This window comes from Callorhinus ursinus, unplaced genomic scaffold (assembly GCF_003265705.2).
Source record: "Callorhinus ursinus isolate GAN/ISIS: 27379988/994484 unplaced genomic scaffold, GSC_fseal_2.0 scaffold2, whole genome shotgun sequence".
In the NCBI taxonomy this organism is placed as follows: Eukaryota; Metazoa; Chordata; class Mammalia; order Carnivora; family Otariidae; genus Callorhinus; species Callorhinus ursinus.
The window spans coordinates 44,565,863-44,587,407 of record NW_027397064.1 but is presented as its reverse complement, the minus strand read 5'-3'; the positions used below and the strand labels follow the sequence as shown (position 1 = coordinate 44,587,407).

Here is a 21,545-nt window from a genome sequence, read left to right as displayed (position 1 = left end):
TCAAAGGACCAGTCATTCCATCCCCTTGTTTAGGCAGAAATAGTAAAATGAAGTACTTGTTCACATATCACGATATGCAAGAGTTTTAAAAAAATTGTGTTTGCAGCCCTTGGTTTCTTGGCCACTTGAAGATATAAAAGCAAAGTTGAAAGGATTTTCAAGGTAAAGTTGTAAATTTGCTACAAGGAGATCATGCTTCCCCCTTACCTCAGACATAAGGATAAAGACTTAAATAAGACTACTTGGAGAATTTGATAGATTGCTGAAGTTTAGAAGTTTAGGGGACAAATGAAGTCCTATTTCCTTCCTAGGAAAAATAAGAGTTTGTGACAGTAAAGTAGTGGTCTGGGGTGGTTTGGAAAAGGAATCCCACTAATGACTGGTCAAAGGGCTGGGTCTATCATGGACTATTAGAAAAGGAGAGAAAATGAGAAAGAGAAGGGCCCAATTAAGAGAGCTTATTTGGACCAAAAGCTGATGGGGGCGGGGGGGAGTCGTAAGTGTCCAAGTAGATCTTATATTTCCTTTACACTGGAACAAATAGATTAGAAAACTTCATTTAAGAAAGACCCCACTATCATTTACATCTTCTCCCCCATATCTCTCCAACCCTGGAGTTGTCAGATGGGGTAGGAGAAACTGATCTGGCTAGGATATGGAAGATTTTTAACTTTGAAATTGCAAGTTTTATTACACCTGTTTGTGTACATTAATTATAGACTGAGACTGTTTCAGCAGTAAAATGATAAGGGTGGCTTTGTTACAAAGAGTGAATAGCAATGGGGCTGCCCAGATTTAATTCTGTACAGAAATGAAAGGTCTCATTTAGTGAGTTTTCAGGAGCAGTCTTAAGAAAAAAAAAACAAAGATTGTTTTATATTGTTTTATGATTATGCCCTAGGACTCTTGTTCTTCAATTTGCTGAGTAATGTAATATTCATATTCTTCTTTCCTATTTGTAGAAATGAGTTAAGGAGCTTTCTGTATTGTTATCCTTTAATAGTAAATTATTATTCCCACAATGGGCTACTTTTTTATGCTCTTTTGCTCCACTATTTCCATTAAAATATTTTTAAAAAATATTTATTTTTGACTGCAAAATTTATTTACTGTAAAGGAAGTTTAAAAATACAGAAAGTCAGGGGTGCCTGGGTGGCACAGTCGGTTAAGCTTCCAACTCTTGATTTTAGCTCAGGTTGTGATCTCCGGGTCATGAGATTGAGCCCTACATCGGGCTCTGCGCTTAGCATGGACTCTGCTTAAGATTCTCCCTCTCCCTCTTCCTCTGCCCCTCCTGCTCATGCTTGTGCTCTCTCAAATAAATAAATAAATAAATAAATAAATAAATAAATAAATCTTTTAAAAAAATACAGAAAGTCTGTGAAAAGTATGCAAAAATAACTCACAAATGCTTTATCCTGGGAGAATACCTATTATCATCTTGTTTTATCTTTCAATAGATATGTTTATATATACACTAAATGAATATTTTATACACACTATCTTTTTAAACATCACTAGTGGTCATTTCCCCCATCAATTTTAAAGTTTCTATTGTATTTCAGTGTAGGGACATCTCAGTTTATTTAATATTTCTGTATTTGGGGGCATCTTAAATGCTTCCATTTTTAAAAGTAACACTGACACAAATATTCTTTTTTTTTTTTTTTAAAGACTTTATTTATTTATTTAAGAGAGAGAGAATGAGACAGAGAGCACGAGAGGGAAGAGGGTCAGAGGGAGAAGCAGACTCCCTGCCGAGCAGGGAGCCCGATGTGGGACTCGATCCCGGGACTCCAGGATCATGACCTGAGTCAAAGGCAGTCTCTTAACCAACTGAGCCACCCGGGCGCCCCTGACACAAATATTCTTGAAGAAATTTACTTTGATTTATGCAGTAATACTTTTCCAAAATTCATATTTATTTGCTTTTTGTATTTGATGCTAATGTTTTTTGTTTTATTCTTTGTTCATATCCTATTGGCATATTCCTTGACTTCACCATTAGGTCAATATTTTTTTCTTACTCATTCTTGGATAAGGAGAATTCTATCAGATGTGGGTAGGGCTGTGCCGGACACTATAAACCATTTACTTGAATACTTGGGAATCATTTTAGGTCTTAAGCTTTAGGTTCTGCTCTTTTTTCCAGTGATCCAGCAAGAGTAGTTTCGAGGAAAAAGCTGTAGCTGTTGTATTCCTAGAAGGAAAACTTGATCTATTTTTTGTCTCTAAACTTTAGTAGTATGGACAAAACGTATATAACTTGGCCTTGCCTCTCCTCAACGTACATGTTTTGGCCTCTTTCTTATTCTATTAATAACAAAAACTAAATTAATTCAGGGGCACCTGGGTGGCTTAGTCGGTTAAGCATCTGACTCTTGACCTCAGATCAGGTTATGATTTCAGGGTCGTGAGCTGGAATCCTGTGCTGGGCTCCATACTGGGCATGTAGCCTACTTTAGAAAAGAAATAAAAGGAAAGGAATAAAAACCACAACTAAATCAATTCAATATTCCAGTAATCTATCCAGAATTAACAATGAGAGTGTCAAATAGCGATTCAGTTGTTTACTTGCCTGATACAAAACTTTTGAATATTTAGAGATAACATTTTAAAGATTTTTAAATTTTTCCCTTCTTGTCAGTGCATATTATTTCCAAACATCCTATTTCAAACTAGTAATCTGTTCTTAAACTGATAAAATACCTTAAATAATTTTGGTAAATGCTTCTTATATTAGAAAAAAACAATGATGTGATTACCCGCATTTACCGCATCATAATCTGGCTTTGTTTCTCATTTCTACCTTTACTGAAGGTAGTTCTTTACTAATACATTGTAAATTACACAGTTGTCCTTCAGAATCTTAATAACCATGTCATTCTGGATTAAGATGCTTGCCAGTCATTGATCTCAATTTCACATCTAATGTCGGAATTCAGTTTATCATGATTCATGATTAAGTTTATTAATGATTTTATTAAAATTAAGTTTATTCATGATTAAGATGCAAATTGCTTCTTGATTGGGCCCATTTTGATCTCCCTATTTCATACACAAATGCTATATATGAATCATGTGGCATGATTCATAAACAAAATTTAGCATAAATTAATTATTTCTATTATGTTTATAACATCAATTTATATTACAAGTATAATATATTTAATCCATATTTTCCAAAAAAAGGCTTTGTTGAAAGCAGAAATAACAAATTTTAGCAACTTGTTTAGATGAGAGTAAATGAAAATGTATCAAATAAATGCATTAGGATAAAACATTATTGTTAACTTAGGGGTCACACATAAAGACATATTCCTTACTGGAATTCTATAGACCTACAACGTAGTAATTTTTCTTATAAGGTGTCACTGGTATTATCATTTGAACAATTCACATGATAAAAAATGAATTAATACATTTTAAACATAAATCATGTTCTTGTAATTTGTATCTTTTCCTGATGGAAGGCAGAAGGAATTCTAACCCTGAGAAAAATTAATATTCAAGAATAAAGTTTAGTTATAATTTAATACAGAAATTCATAGAGATCTTTCAGAGAGTTTTAGCAACAAAAATTTTATCTTTAAAATATAAGATATAAACAAAACATAGATGGCTTCACTGAAGCAAATCTTAGATGACTTAAAGGGATAAAATGAGCTAAATATACCATAAAAGATGCAATTCTTTTTTTAAAATGTGATTATCCAAATTTTGAAAAAAATTGCATTCTGTCTTTGCAATAAATTGATTATATAAAGTAGCAATGTATAATTGTTTATGTAACATAAAACAATATGGAAAACATATAGAGCTAAAATAGAACAAATCAATAGTACACTTATTTATGGAAGTATGTTTTAATTTTAAATGGTGTTTAACTTTGATTTGTAGGTAAGCGGAGTAGATACTAGAGTTAAAAAATTCATATAGCAAAATTTGTGTTTGGCCATTTTTATGATGTCACAACTTTTTTTTGCATCCTATATAGAATATTTCCTTAATGAAATTCACTATTTATGTTGCAAGGCATCAGTGTATGATAAACTGTGATTCAGAAGAATTGGCTTTTATTGCTGATTTTATGACTAATTCCCTAGGTAAAACAAAAAAAAAAGAGGAAGAAAAACAACAAAAAAACCTAAGCAATTCATTTTTTTTTTCTTAAAAGACTATTTATTTGAGAGAGAGAGCACGCACAAGCAGGGGGGAGGGGTAGAGGGAGAAGCAGACTCCCCACCAAGCAGAGAGCTGGACATGGGACTCCATTCCAGGATCCTGGGATCATGACCTGACCCGAAGACAAATGCCCAACCAACTGAGCCACCCAGGCACCCCTAAGCAATTCATTTAACCACTCTATTTGGGGGGCCGAAATATATAAAATTACATAGTTTAGGCTTGATAAGTCATATCTAAGATATATTCTGTTTTTAGTAATCTGTGTTGAAAGATGGGAGAAGGAAAGCTAGCTCATTATGTATAGTGTACATGCTATCACTTGATCAGATGAAACCAATGCAACTGGGAAGAATTTTAGGATAGATCATTACTAAAGAAGCAGAACATGAAGAACAACAAAGTAAGGTATAATTCTGACTATTGCTTACTGCTAATCTGTTAGGTTACTGAAAATAAGTCTATCCAGTTATTTAAAATATGCCTCTTTCTTCTTGATTTTAATTTATAATTGATTTTCATTTTTCATATATATATACAACACATTAATTTAAATATGGAATATTTGCTATGATGCAAAAATTATATAAGTTGTACTTTCTAGATGAGAAAATACATTTAATGATCTTGGAGATAATTCAATAATAAATTGTAAGAAATATAATTTAAAAATCTAATGTTGAAGGAGATTTCTCAAAAAAGTTTTTTTCTCTGCAAAGACATATTTAGCAATACTGTTGTTATGTTCTGATGAATTGAGCCTGTTGAAGGAAATGCTTATCCCTCAAAACTCATTTTTCATATGGGAAAGGGAACTTGCTGCTACAAAGTAGAAAATGTTGGAGAGTATGATGACTATCTTCATCCTCTTTCTCCACATCCTCACACTTAACTCCTCCTAAGTCGTGTCTTAATTTGAGTAGTGATCGTGGCTTAAGATTGGGCATTGAGAAATTAACCCTTCTGGGTTTTTTTCTTTAGGAAATCCCTATTTTCAGATGCACTTGTTCTGTGCTCATATATGTGAAAAATTATCCTGAACAAGCTCTATTCCTGCAGGGTGGGGGGCACAATTTAAGGGTTTATTTGAGAAGAAGAGTATTTGCAAGTGCATTTGGCCTGGGAATAACACTTCTGTCACCAATCAGCTCTCTGCATTTGTATCTCTGATTATCTGACCTCCTACTTCCATATTTCAGATGGTTCCAAACTGTTTAATTATCTCTGACTACAACAAATATACTTGAATGTTTTATACCTTATTGTGGTATCATGAAATCTCTTGTGTTAACACCCACCTATAAAATTGTTCATACTCCTGGCTTTTGGGAAAACGGACTCTGAATGGGGAATAATTTAAGGAAGTTTGGGTGAGGAACTTAATGTCAAGATTGTGAGTCAATTTTGCTCTTGGTTCTTCTCTTCCCTAGCCCCTAATTGAGTAGTTTGCCCTTATTCCCTGCTCCAAAGCACATACCCAATACCTTGGGGGTTTGTAATATTTTTCCCCCATACTTAGTCCTTGCAATATTTCCCCCCCACTGTTTAGCATCTTTATTTCTGTAAGCTGGGTTTTTGTCATCTATCATAAAAGTTCTCTAGGGGCGCCTGACTGGGTCAGTTGGTAGAGTGTACAACTCTTGATCTCAAGGTCGTGAGTTCGAGCCCCATGTTGAGACTAGAGCCTATGTAAAAAACAAAAAACAAAACATTAAAAAAAAAGAGGTCTCTATTTCTGATGTCCTATTATCTACCTATTTGTACTATTATAATACATGTATTGTAAACATGATAATACTGGTATTGATTATCATAAATATGTGAGATAGATTTCAGTTACAGATGAATTGGAAACACTAATTTGGGGGGATTCCTGAATGTTTGGTCTTTGATTCTTTGCTAAAGTAAGGGGAGTGGGATTTATGATGATTTATTTAAATTTCTAAACTTCTCCTAGAAATCCCCTAAGCTTAGTTTCTTTACTGAAGGTTTGCAACCAACCTAACAAGTTAAGTCAGCCTGGCAGATTATGTAGCCAGAGAGGCGTGAAAGCTATGCTTGGGACTTTCTATTTGCGGTCTCCTAAACTAAGATTGCACAGATCTTGGTGGTTTAAGCTGGAGACAGAGCAAAGTCAGGGTGTGTGAATAAAGAGTCCTGGGAAGCTTGCTCATAGGATGTTTCTTGGAAACCCATGCTTGCCTGTATTCTCTCTTTATTTTTTTTTTAAGTAAGCCCTATGCCCAATGTGGGATTTGAACTCACGACTTTGAGATCAAGAGTCTCGTGCTTACCAATTGAGCCAGTCAGGTGCCCCATCTCTTTCATTTGTCTTTAAATAAAAGCCAACATAAGTGTGCTGTGTGGAATACAGTGAGTCTTTTCTAATACCTGAATTTGCAATATATACCAGGAGATCGAATTAAAGCCCCCTCAGGATATTATCCTTATGGGGGACAATTGGCCCGAAGAAGTCTTAGACTTAATTAATGCTAGATTGATTGTTTTCTTAACCATTCAGTAGATGTATACATAAAGTAGAGAAAGCTCTATAATTAGGGAGGTGAAAATTATAGTTACTACAAAAATAGGAAAAGGTTTATGCTGGTATTAGACAGTGTAGCTGTCTCTTTAGTTCCATACCAGACCCAAACATTTGGGTATTACAAATGTTTGGAATCTGTATATAGCCTTAATTATCTATATAATTTCTTACTATATAACGTTATAAGTCAAGTACTATTGACAAACTAAGAATTTTGAACCTTTTGTCGTAAGGAGGCCTTGGCTATCAGCTGGCAGGTTGACTGTGTTGGGAGAATTTAAGGAAGTCTGGGATTAGCCTTAGCTCTCCAGCTGAAATAAGAAATACACATTTATGACACTGCTTTCTGGTCACTATATGAAACATATTGATTAATGGTGTTGCTTTGTGACCATGGGTCTGAGGAGAGCTGTAGGTGTTTGTACTAGCTTGTTAGCATTGTTTATTGATTACTGAGAGACTGATGATTTGAATTTGGTCATAACGAGATCCCTGGAGGGCTCTGTTCTTGAGGTTGGCATAGCCTACAGAACCAGCACTTGCTGAGTATGTATCAGGCTTCCTGGTTTTGAGACATTCTATGCATATCTGCTTTCTACTGTCTGATGATGGTTTCCTTTTGCTGTTTTGCTCTATCTACATGAAGCATATATCTGTCATCTCTTACAGTGCTTCTCTCATGCCAAATTCCTACCCACTTGGATCCCTTTATGTTGCCTTTTCTAAACCTGTGGATTCATCTAATCTTGAGATCTTAACTTTTACTAGAACAACTTTATTAGGTTCATTCTGTGGAGAATAAGATCATGTATCTTATAAACCTAATTAGAAGAAAGAAAACTAAACAAAAAATTTTGCTCTTTTAAATCCACTACTATGCAACACATAACTTCTTAAAGGGGCCTAGAATTAATCACCTTTGTTATGCTAAGGCATCTATATTAATATCAGAAACCAAAATGTATAGATTTCTGATTGGAACACTATGTTAATTTGGAATTTTGGATCACAAAACTTAAAACTGGAAGAGATAGTTGTATTGATGATTCCTAAAATAACTCCTTTGGTGAATTAATTTAGGATTTATCTAAGAAGTCAATCCCAAAGTTTGTACCTTTGAATTGCCACTTGAGAAGAAAAGAGGGACTTCACAAAATTTTATGAAAGCTCTAATTGTTTGGTTTATTAATAATTTCAAAAGAGAACATATTTTGGGCTGTAAAATTGGTTGAAACCTGATAAATTTAACTTTATTCTAAATTTATATTTATATTTAATTTATTTTTATTTTTTCCTTCATTTTATTTTTTTAAATTTATTTTATTATGTTATGTTAGCCAACATAAATTTATATTTATATTTAATTTAAATAGGACTATGCAAACTTGTATACATTGTCACTTCATGTGAAAAAATCCTAAAATCATTTCATGTCTTCAAAATATATTACATTTAAATTAATCAATTTAATTTAAGTTGATTCATGATCTATTAAGTTGATCATGATTATATGAGAGTAAGAATATCTAAAAATAATTTTGGGAGTAAATTAGTGTAAATTTATTCAGAACAAAGAACGGATGTTTAAATTATTGCAAACATCTTAAACAGAATAAAATAAGAGAAATATGTTCAACATTGAGCAGTTAATTTAAAACATACTTAAAATTCACCCACAAATGGTTTATTTCCTTTGAAATAATTTTCCCTCTACACTAGCTAAAATTTTTATTATTTTGATTAAAAAAAGCAAAGCAATCAATCGTATTTTTTTAATTGCATAATCTAAAATGCATTTTCTTTGGCCAAATCTAGAGATTCCTATCAAATATCAAAGACTCTTACGGAGATTTTCAAAGGGAATTGACTCTGGGATTGAGATTACAAAATGGCTTAGCTTTATTTCATGTCGTTCTTAAGAACTAAATTATCTTTTTGAAATGTCCATGTTTTCTTACATTCCGCAGGCTATTTAGTTTCTAAATTCTTAGTAAAATGAGACTTCTTAGGACAAATATTTTTATAGTTCTATGAATTTTCCTTAAAAACTTACTTCAAAGCATATAAAACATGGTTTCCTAATTGCTATTTCAAACTACTGCCTAAACAAAGTACATAAAGTAGTTTTTAAACAAACAGAAGAAATGGAAAAAACCCCAAGTAAACATAAGTAAAACTTAAACCATAAGAGAATTTTTGAAATTATAGATACAATATAGGCAATTCCATTTTAAAATAGCAGAATTCTGCTATATTTGAATGTCAAGTGTATTTCTCCTAAAAATTCCAAATTTATTTCTCCTACAAAACCCAATTAGTCTGAATTTCATGTTGTACAAACAAGACCAAGAATTTTGTAAAAAAAAAAAAAAAAGGCAATCTTTTTTCCTTTGTTGCCCACAAACTGAACACTGTGGATTGAACTTCTATCTGATTCCTCCAGAAAGAGTGGCCCAGACTAGCTTGGTCCAACACTTAAAAACTAAAGGGAGATCCACTCACCCTTCACAGACAAACAGAATCCTGAATAACAATAAATGCATTCTCTTTTTCCTGTATACTCTACTAAAGTGTTTGAGAGAGGAATAACTACATTTACTTCTCCTCCTTTCTCCCTCCTCCTCTTTTAACTTTTTATTATTAGATATCATTAACCATAATTTGACATTATACTTATTATTACTGTGTTAAATTAGTTCTGACCGAAAATCCAAGGTGATTCACAAGTTAAAGAACTTGTCTTTACCTTACTTTATCTGTTAGAAAATTATGGAGCTACCAAATCACCATTAAAGAATTGAACTTCAGTCACCTGATGCTCCGCTGTTGAAAAAGACTTGAGGGTTATAGGTAAACAATGGGCACTTCATCTATATGACAAGGAATAGAAGCTTTCAGTAAATATTTTAGGTTTTGTTGATTATGTGATCTCTGTCATGACAACTAAACTTTGCTGTTGTAATGCAAAGCAGCCACGGAGTCTACATAAATGAGTAAGTGTGTTACAATAAAATTTTATTTACATAAATAGGTGACAGGACAGATTGTCTCTTAAATCCATTTACTTTTTACCATTTCTATCACCACCAACTTAGTCCAGTCCTCTCCATTCTAGATCACTACAATAGGTACCTGTCTTCCTTATGTAATGATGAACTCTCTTTTGAAATATAGTAAGTTGTTTTATTTTTGAGTGTCCCTATATTCAACTTCTGTTTGGTTAAGTAATATCATATACATGGTATGTATGGGGTAGAAACAGAATAAGTAGAGAGAATTAAAACTTGTAGAAATGCAAAGAGAAAAAAAAAAGTCAGTGCTTTGCTTTTATGACCAATGAAAAAACTTCTAAAAAATTCCCTAGTAATATAATAATGTCAAGTTGGAAGGTTTCTCTAAATTCATTAACCTCATATTAACAAATTCTGAGCCAGGACTAATGCCCTTGAATTTTTTCAATATTTGTTTCACTATAAGCAAGAGATAAAAAGAAGTCAGAATATCATGGAAACGGGGTGGTGTCGGCAAAATCCTGTCCTTAGTAGAGGATGAAGGCAAAGGATCCAACACCAATTTCCTTACTATGTCCTTTATGTGAGGAAACTCAAAGATATGTGTACATTTTGTGGTTCTGGTGGATGGATTTGATGGTATTTCTGGAGATACAGTAGAAACTTCCAGAAGGGTAAGAGGAAACATGAGAACACTGGAACTAGTGACTCAATTCCTTGTGCTATATTCTACAATTGTAGATAAGAGTGATGGCAGTGGGTATAGAGAAGAATGTAGGTGACACAAATGATCCCACATGGGGTACACACGTTCCACAGAGCATCTGAATGCATTCTCATTTCCTAGATAGCAATGGTGGGGGGATTGTTGAGGGATGGAACAGAAATGCAGAGAATATTTATGGATCTGAAGAATGTTGGAATTAAAATAGGGAGCCACAATGTTTGGGGCAGTATAGCCAGATTTGGATGAGAAGTTTACAGCAGAATAGAACCATTTATACTTCAGTAGATACTAGGTCAGGAGCTTATGAGGAAAACCATTCTGCCACAGAGACCAGTGGGGACTCAAAGAGCAATATGAATGCTTGAACCCAGAAACCCTCTGGAGAGAAGCAGAGGAAGCAAAAAAGAAAACCAGAGTGAGCATTTAATCAGAAGAAACTGTTTTGTTTCTAAAATACAAAGAAGTGGTAGTATTGTGTCATTTAAATTATTATCCCTTTTACTACATTCTTTCTGGTATCTTTTTAGTAATTGCTCGCATTAAAGCATGCAATCATGTCATATTACAAAACTACACCTGTCACCTCTCCATTGAAAATGCTTAATGGTTTTCCCATTGCTCTTATAAATACAAAAATTCTTCACATGGTCTACATAGTCGCACAGAATCCAATCCCCACTCTATGTCTAATCTTATATTTCACCCTGCTATGTACCTTCATTTCAGCCATAATGGCTTGCTTTCTTGTCTGTGCCTGACATGAGGTACTTGGCCTTAATGGACCCTCACATAGAATGAAATGTTCTTCCTTCTTTGCCTAGATACTCTTCCACCAAATCTTAGTCTTGATTATCTTAATCAAGAAATTGAATTAATTGTTATAATTACTTCCACATCTTAATCCCTCATACTCAAGTTTCATTAATTTTGGAGCCATCATCTTAATATTTGACATGACCATGTACTACTTGTTTTGTTATATCTGTTGAACACCTTTATTGTTACTTAAAATGTGCCTTTTAAGTTAAATTTCAATAACCAAAAAAAAACAGTTATCAAACAAGAGAAAATTCACTTTCCATAAATAGGTATTACTACTTGGACATAAAACACTATAGGAAAGTCATGGAACAGGATGAGAAGAAAGTAGCATCAACAATCTTCCCATAGATTTAGAAACAAAACCCAAGTAAGTCACCCTAGTTCCCTGGCCCACAAATTTATTCAAGGCCCTATATCTCCTTTATAATCTATCCCTTATCTGATGATAGCCAATTATCTTTGCTTCACCCTTATGAGAATTATCACATGTAAACTGCATTAATTTTAAGTTGTTTCCCCTACTTTATTATACTCTGTGAATCTGATGCGACACTATCTCATGCAGTGAAAAACTGTAGCTAGACAATAGATATTTAACTATTTTAAGTTAAAAATTAAAATTACTTTGTTTCAGGTCTTTTGAAGGGAGAAAGAATTTTTTAGGATCATAAGAACATACTCATACCTTACTGAATTCTACTCCAGAAACCAATATTGCACTGTACGTTAACTAACAAAATTTTTAGATAAAGAACATACTCATATCTTAACAGCATCTTTATTTCAACCTAAATACCCTCAATGTATCATGTGTGGAAAATAATAAGCATTTGATAAAGATACCCTTAATGAGTTAATGGAAATGATTTCTCATTTAAATGGGAAATTTTTGCAATGATTGCTAAGATTACCAAAATAATTTCAAGATAATCATAAGCCATGTCATTCACACAAAGTGCATATTAGAAGGAGAAATGATATTTTGTGGAAGTAATCATAATAGTGACAATACTGATCCTACTGATCATTCAAAGTTCAGCTAAGTTTCTTAATCTTAATAGCATTATTACTCCAGTGAAAACTTAGCTTCCATTTCATATAGTATATGTAGTATATGCACAATTTTATTTATCAGGCAAAACTCTTTATAATAAGATAAATATATAGCTAGAAAACAATTTGGGGAAATTTCACAGTAGATCGCTTTGTGAAAATTAATGGTCTGTAAGTCTGATATGTATAAATACCTTTCTTATCAGAAAAAAGCCAAAATATTTTAGTAATATACAGTGTAGTTCACTCACTTTTCTACTCAATTTTAGCAATAAAAAATGTAAAATAAAATCCACCCTTCAAACCATAAATTATATCAAAGGCAGCTCTTTAAAACCCATAAACAGGGGGTACCTGGGTGGCTCAGTCAGTTAACTGCCTTCAGCTCAGGTCATGATCTCAGGGTCCGGGGATTGAGGCCCCACACTGGGGTCCCTGCTCAGTGGGGAGTTGGCTTCTTACTATCCCTCTGTGCTCCCCCTGCCTGTGCTCTCTTTCTCTCTCTCAAATACATAAATGAAATCTTTTTTTAAAAAAACCCACAAACATAATTGATGTGGAAATGTTGGGGTTCAGAACAAATGGTCAAGAAAGAATTCTTGAGACCTCTTTTGTGCAAAAGGTGCTTTTATTAAAGCATGGGGAGAGGACAGGAACTGTGGGCAGAAAAAGTTACATGGGGTTGTGATGGGTGACTGATCATATACTTTCAAGTTGGGAGGGGGTTAGAGGCAGGACAAGCCTCCAAGGTATTTAGGAAACAGGGTTTCCAGGACCTTGAAGGAGCTAGCCATTGTTAGGAAAAGGTCATGTATTACGATTTAGTAAAACCTCAGTCATGAGACCCTTCAAATGTATATCAGTGGGCCATGTGACTGGGAGATGACTGCCAACATATATGTGGGGGGGCGGGGGTAGAGACAAAGGAAGTTTCCAAAGGAATATCCGTATGTTTAAAGTAGACTCACAGGATCCTGGGGTGTTAGGACAATGTTAAGCCACGACTGCCTTTTGCCCTTAGCAAAGTGTCCACACTGAGGCAGCTGAACTCCCAGAAGAAGGTGACTCTACCTGTTTCAAGGACTTGTCAATGGACTGGAAGTAGTAAGGAAATTTATTTTTTTCTTTTGCTTTTGGTTCCCACATCAATAGTCATTAAAAAGCATCCATCTTCAGAAACAGAGTTTTTGAATAGACAGTATAGTCTTTCACGTACTGTTTATATTTTTCTCTTGCATCATATCAAGTTATATATTACACCAATACAGATTTATGTGTATATTTAATAAATGTAATGAATTTTAGATCAAGCAAAGACCAAAAATATATATTCATGCTTAGTAATAGGATTGAGAGTACAATTAAAAAGTAAACACCCATCCTTTCATTTATGCCTGAAAAAGAGCTGATACTGAAACACTGACTGATTTCACCCAGTTGTGACTCTGGAAAGGATCATCTATGTAAACTATGATTCCTTTAAAAAAAAGCCAAATTTGAAATCAATAAGTTATTTAAATGATTAAAAAGGTAAAATGACCTTATCAATGTAGGTTTCCCCTATAAATTCTAGGATTTTAAAAAATTATCTCAAACGTACAGAAAAGTTGCACAAGCAGTACAAAGGAGTTTTCTTCCCTCTTAACCATTTGAAAATAAATTGCAGAGCTGAAGCCCTATCAGGCTGGAATATTTTCTTGTAAACAAGGACATTCTCATAAATAACCATATTACAACCATCAGAAGCAGGAAATTAATACTGATATATCACCACGACCTAAAAATCATCCCATTCAGTTTTCACCAAATGTCACAATGCCTTTTATAGTGAAAATTCCAGTTCAGAATCACAAATTGATTTTAGTTGTCACATCTCTTTAATCTTTGTCTCTTTATTCTTCAATCTTTCCTTGACTCCTTTTGTTGCAGGGTGGCGGCGTTCTTGTCCCATGGAGTTGAAGAATGAATCTCGCAGACAAAAAAGGGTGAAGTGATAGTTTATTAAGTGAAGGTGAGAACAGGAAGAAAGCTCTCTAGAGTGAGAGGGTTTCCTTCACGGTCACCAAATGATGTAGTTTTAGAATGTTGGTGAGTTCCGGAGCCGATGGCCAAGAAAAAATTCTTGAGACATCTTTGGTGCAAAAAGGTGGTTTTATTAAAGCACAGGGACAAGACCCGTGAGCAGAAAGAGCTGCACTGGGGTCATGAGGAGTGGCCCATTATATACTCTCAAGTTAGAAGGGGGTTAGGGATAGCATAAGTCTCTAAGGAGTTTTGGAAACAAGGTTTCCAGGACCTTGAGGGGGCTAACTATTGTTAAGAAAAGGTCATTTATTACTGTCTAATAAAACCTTAGTCATGAGACCCTTCAGATGTATATTGGTGGGTCATATGTTTGGGGGATGATTGCCAACATGTATCTTGGGGGGTAGAGATAAAGGAAGTTCCAAAGGAATTTTTATATGTTAAAGTAGACCTACAGAATCCTGGGGGTCAGGCTAAGATTGACTTTTGCCCTTAGCAAAGTATTAACATCCAGACAGTTGAGTCCCTAGAGGGATATCACTCTGCCTGTTTCAAGGACTTGTCAATGGGCTGTAAGTAGTAAGGAAATTTAATAGTTTTTCTTCTGCCTTTTTTTCCCACATCACTTTGACTTTGATATATTCGAAGATTACAAGGTATTTCCTTTGTAAAAGATCCCTCTGTTGGTGTTTGTCTGATGTATCCTCAGATTAGATTAGATTATTTATCTTGGCAGGATTGTTACAGAAATAATCCTGTGTTCTCATTACATTCTATCAGTTTGCACATGATTTTAATTTTTCCTCTTATTAATGAGTCTGTTTTGATGAGAGCAGGCATTCTTATTTCCAAATTTATAGGAAAAGTTTTCAACATTTCATCATTATTGTTGGTATGTGCTCTAGGATATGTGGACATAATATGATACCTTTGTAAAATTATAGAATTTTCATTCAATTTATAGCAAGCTAAGCATGAAAGCATATTGGATTTTTCAAATAATTATTTTGCATGTATTGCATTCATTGTATGATTTTTCTCCTTCATTCTGTTAACATGGTGAATGATATTGGTCTTCAAATTCTTAACTACATTTATATTACAAAGGGTATGATCCATTGTCCTCATTTATGTATTATTGGATTCAGGGCTAATATTTTGTTTAGAATTTTTCATTATCTATATTTGTGAGACAGACTGGCCCAATTTTCTTTTAATCTCCTTGTCAGGTTTTGATGTCAAGGTTATGCTCACTTTATATAATGAGTTTGGAAGTTTTCCCTCTTTTCCTATTCTGTGGGAGATTTTGTATATGATTAGTAGCTTCACTTATGAAACCATATGGCCTGGAGTTTGTTGTGAGAGGTTTTTAATTACAGATCCAAATTACTTGAAACTATATGGGACTGTCTTTCCCTGTGCTGGAAAAAAAAAAAAACAAAAACACAAAAACAGCAGATCCTGAGACAGAGCCTTAGATGAAGGTAATTTAATTAGTATCCCATAAAACAGGAGTGAGGGAATTAAGAGGAAAAGGAAAGTCAATGCAGATTTGCATAATTAAGCTGTTAAATACCCTGAGGTATGGTTTCCTGGAACCTGATAAGTGGGTGTGAAGAATGCACCTCAGAATTGTCTGCCTTAGTCCTGGAAATAAGAAATGTTCCTTCATTTGCTCTTATGCAACATTGGTTAAGGGTTGTCAAATGGAATGTTAACTTCCTCAAACTTGTACTTCTGAGTTGTATATACTTGGGAGCCTATGAAAAGGTCAACCACGTGGAGGTGAGGCAGGACAGAAGTAGTTAAACATTTTTCAAATTTTCTATTTTATCTTGTGTCAGTTTTTACTCTGGTATAACCGAAACCCCCCCAAACTTTTGGTATTGTTAATTTTCTCTGTTGGACATTTCTTTGGCATTTCATAAATTTGGCTTTTGTATTTATTATTGCCTCCCTTCTATTTCATAGTGTTTAATTTTTGTTTTTCTCAGTATTTGACATAATTAGATCTGATTTTCAGTTCTCTTCATTCTTGTGTAGTCAGTAAAGTCTGTACAATTGCCTTTAATGCTGTATCAGTGCTGACCCTTCTGTTTTAATGTGTTCCATCTAATGATCATTCTTTTCAAAATACTTTTTATTTTCCGTTATGATTTCCTTGTTGACCATAGCTTTTTATTTTGAAGTAAATAATTTAATCACAACCTTTTGGGTATTTTCTAGTTATATTTTATTTCTGAGTTCAAGCTTAATACCATTTTGGTAAAACAATACGCTATGCATAATTTAACATCTGTTGAGGGGTATAATCTAGCCCAGCATTTGGTCAATTATGGTAAATATTCCAGTGCTCCTGAAAGGAGTATGCATTCTGAAATTGTTTGGTATAATGTTCTATATGTCAGTGAGGTTAACATGATTAATTTTGTTTCTCAAATCTTTCATATTCTTAATAATTTTTTTTTGTGTTGGCTCCCTCAATTCCAAAAATAAAAAGTGCTAATTTTTCCAGTATGATTGTTGTTTTGTCTCTTTCTCCTTGTGAATTATGTTAATTTGTCTCCATTATACATTTAAGACTGTTATTAGCACATGAAATTTTAAGACCCTTTCACCATTACTGCATACCCCTCTTTATTACTATTTTTTTATTGTTGTTTAAAGCCTATATCTGATATTAATGTAACTATGATGTGGGAAACAAAGGCAAAAGAAAAATTAAATTTCCTTACTACCTATAGCCCACTGACAAGTCCATGAAACAGGCAGAGTTGATATTCCTCTAGAAACTCAGCTGCTTTGATGTTAATACTTTGCTAAGGGCAAAAGTCAATCTTAGCCCGACACCCAGGATCCTGTAAGTCTATTTTAACATATAAAAATTCCCTGAGAATTTCCTTTATTTCTACCCCCCCAAGATACATGTTGGCAGTCATCCCCCAACCATATGACCCACCAATATACATCTGAAGTGTCTCATGACTAAGGTTTTATTAGACAGTAATAAATGACCTTTTCTTAACAATAGCTAGCCCCCTCAAGGTCCTAGACACCTTGCTTCCAAAACTCCTTAGAGACTTATGCTATCCCTAACCCCCTTCTAACTTGAGAGTATATAATGGGCCACTCCTCATGACCCCAGTGCAGCTTCTTCTGCCCACGGGTCCTGTCCCTGGGCTTTAATAAAACCACCTTTTGCATCAAAGACGTCTCAAGAATTCTTTCTTGGTCATCAGCTTCGAACACAATGTCTTTCCTACATCAACTATATCATCTTCCTTTTGGTTGAATTTGCATGCATTAAAAGCTTACTTTCAATATTTATGTATTTTTGTATTTAAGATGCACCTACTGTAAGCAGCATATGATTGATTTTTTTAATCTGATATTTCTTTCATTTGAAATACAGTTGACCTTTGAACAACATGAGGATTAGAGGCACTAACCCCTGCACAGTTGAAAATCTGCATATAACAGTTGACTTCCCAAAAATTTAACTACAAATAGACTATTGACCAGAAGTCTTACTACAAATAATTAATACATATAACACACATTTTGTATGTTATATGTGTTATATATTGTATTCATTCAATAAAGTAAGCTACAGAAAAAAAAGTGTTATTAAAATCATAAGGAAGAGAAAATATATTTACAGTACTGTAAAAAAATCCATATATAAATAGACCCATGCAGTTCAAACCCATGTTGTTCAAGGGTCAAGTATATTTGTTTTTTTTATTAAAAGATTTTATTTATTTATTTGACAGAGAGAGTGAAAGAACACAAGCAGGGGGAGCAGCAGAGGGAGAGGAAGAAGCAGGCCTCCTTCCAATCAGAGAGCCTGATGCTGGACTTGATCACAGGACCCTGGGATCATGACCTGAGCCGAAGGCAGATGCTTAACCATCTGAGCCACCCAGGTGCCCAAGGGTCAAGTATATTTGGTTCAATTGCACTTATTGTAGTTAGTGGTATATTTTGTTTAAATGTAACATCCTGTTATATTTTTGCTGTTTGACCCATCTGATTTATATTCCATTTTACATCCTTTATTACTTTTTTGCCTTAAGTAACCATAGACTTTAGTTTTTTTCTACTATCCTGATGTTTTAACAACCTTTAACAATGTTTAATGATTATGATAGAGATTCCATGTCATATCCCTGATTCACTGCTATTTAATATAGAAATTGGTACTTTTATCACTTCTCAGCAAAGACACTGGAACATTTTACTTCCACTTATCCTTTACCCTATTAAAAATTATTTTGTGTATTTTAAATTTTTAATATTCATGAAGGAGCAGAAATAAGCTACACCCAGTTTCCTTTACTTGAATTTGTGAATCTCAAAATTGTGATATAATATTTTGAGGTTTTGTTTTGTTTTATTAAATGCAGCAATAGCTGACTGGTAGAGATTTTGATACTAAAAGTAGTATGGTCCCATAACAGAAATCTGAAACATAATACATCAAGTCTGAGACTCAGCAATAAGGAGAAGCTGGCAGGGCTGCCAGGTGACTTAGTAAATTCTGGAATCTCCTCAATGTATTTCTTGGTGAATTTGAATGCACTGTAGAAACTGTTATCACTAATATGAAATATGGGATTATGACTAAAATCCTCATATGGTTTGTTCTCTTGGTTTCTATAAGGATTATTTAATAATCTGATCCATATAAAACTGAACTCACTTTCAGTATTAAATGGAATGTATATTAGGCCTTGATCAGCATGAAGAAAACATAACCCTAAATTGTCCATTAGCCCTATGGCATAGTTTCAAGTTCATCAATAATCTGTTTGAACTCATAATTACTAACATTATATCTTAGTCACCTTTCTACCTTTTTAGTTTTCCTTTAAATAACTGAAGCCAAATAATGCTATGCAATTAATAAAACAATGAAAGAGGTTATTCAAATTAATGACCCTTTAAAATCACTTGTATATATATTTCATACATTAGGCATGTGAATTCTTAGAATGTAGAAACTGAAGCTCCTCTTAAACTAGATAAACATTTTAAAATTATTCCTTTGTAAGCACAGTGTGAAAACTTTCCGATTTTTTAAAAAATTTTATTTTATTACGTTATGTTGGTCACCATAAATTACATCATTAGTTTTTGATGTGGTGATCCACGATTCATTGTTTTCGTATAACACCCAGTGCTCCATGCAGAACGTTCCCTCCTTAATACCCATCACCAGGCTAACCCATCCCCCCACCCCCTCCCCTCTAGAACCCTCAGTTTGTTTCTCAGAGTCCATAGTCTCTCATGGTTCGTCTCCCCCTCTGACTTCCCCCCCTTCATTTTTCCCTTCCTTCTCCTAATGTCCTCCCTGCTATTCCTTATGTTCCACAAACAAGTGAAACCATATGATAATTGACTTTCTCTGCTTGACTTATTTCACTTAGCATAATCTCCTCCAGTCCCATCTGTGTTGATGTAAAAATTGGGTATGTACAGATAAAGGGCTGGTATCCAAGATCTATAAAGAACTTCTCAAACTCAACACCCAAAAAACAAATAATCAAGTGAAAAAATGGGCAGAAGACATGAACAGACAGTTCTCCAAAGAAGACATACAAATGGCTAACAGACACATGAAAAAATGTTCATCATAATTAGCCACCAGGGAAATTCAAATGAAAACTTTCCAATTTTTTACTGACATTAGTTTCTTTTAAAGAACTGAACAGATTCAGATATACGCATTAATAAGACAAAAATAGACAGTTGTTATACTGACTCCTCATTTATAGTGAAAAGGTAGTGTCTTGATAATCATAAAATAAAACTAAACAAAATTATAAAAGCAATAGCATTATTTTAAAAGAGTGAAGAAGAAAGTATTGCTTCAAAAGATAAAGAATATCACAAAATTTTAAATGGAGTCTATTTAAATTTTAGAGGAAAGATGTATTTTTTTAGGAAAGAAATTACGTTCTAAAAAATCAGTTATCTTCCACTATCTGAACAAATTTTATATTGTTCTGTGCTGAATAACTGAGTGTTAAGGCAAATCTTTGACCTCTTTCCATTCCTTAAGTTTCTCTTGTTTAGTGACAGTGATGCAGAAATTCTAATTAAACTAATCAAAAGCCAGTTTGGGATGATGAATTTTGTCTACAGAAAAACTAGTGAAGCTGCACTGGTCAGAAAATGAGTCATTATCTAGTAAAAAAAAAATTTAGTCAATAGGACAAGTTTCTATGTCAATAATATGCACAACATCTTTCAATAATTAAAGTTTCTTCCTTCCATTTCAGCAGATTTTACATTTCTGCCATCTGTTTGAAGTAGACAGTGTTGATATTTAAACAGCTCATGCACAGCATTTTTCACGTATAGATTTCCCTGAGTCATAAAGTGTCTTTAGCAGACAGCTAAATGGTTCACTGATGTTCAAGCCCTAGGCTTTAGGAGCAGTTCTCAGAAGAGAATATGGTGACTTGTGGTAGTCAAAATTGCTGTTAGCCAACTATTCCCATTTTCCTCCATCTCACCACCTTTCAGACTCATAATAGGATTGCACTCCTGTCTCATGTTTGGAAATAGCTAGGTACCTCGCTTTGGCCAATGAGTCAAAGTATTTAATTGCTGAAGCCAGGATTTGGTATTTACTTGCAACAGCAAGAACTCTTAGAGCCTTCCCCTTTTGTCTGACATTGAGGCCAAAATCCCAGTGCAACAGCAGCTCCTCCATCATCCTGAGTCCCTGAATGATTGCAATAAGCAAAGATCCATGACAGACGGAGCATAAACAAGAAGTAAATCTTTGTTGTTTTATGCCTCTCAGATATTAGGGTTGTTTGCTACTGCAGCAATCCTTAGCTCTAGCCCGCATCACCCATGATTTTCAAACTGGGTTTCTATCCCTGAGAGTATAGTACTTTGTTTTGCACAGACACAGTAGCATATTTTTTTGATGGAGTGATATTTTGTGTCATGGGCTCCAATATCAGGTGAATTTACTGTCCCCAAAGCACCTATATATCTTTTTTTTTTTTTACATTAGTTCAGCTTCTTGTTTCTTTGTACCGAGAAAAGTTAAATTTTTGAATAGTAGGCTTAGTGCAGTCTTGCTTTAAGTGTGGTCTATCATCAACAGCACCAAGATTAATGAGTTTGCTTATTAAAATATAAATTCTCCCAAACCTCA

General features: G+C 34.0%; 2 long non-coding RNA genes across 2 annotated transcripts in view; one reads left to right on the top strand and one right to left on the bottom strand.

Moving 5' to 3' along the window:
* LOC141370681 (uncharacterized) overlaps positions 1-21,545 on the top strand; it is a 136,317-nt gene that overhangs the window by 48,877 nt on the left and 65,895 nt on the right. Inside the window, exon 3 of the long non-coding RNA XR_012374938.1 lies at positions 18,142-18,294. This is a non-coding gene — a long non-coding RNA (uncharacterized lncRNA). The remainder of the gene's footprint in view (positions 1-18,141; positions 18,295-21,545) is intronic.
* LOC141370682 (uncharacterized) overlaps positions 1-21,545 on the bottom strand; it is a 38,134-nt gene that overhangs the window by 11,889 nt on the left and 4,700 nt on the right. The gene's annotated exons all lie outside the window — the stretch shown is intronic.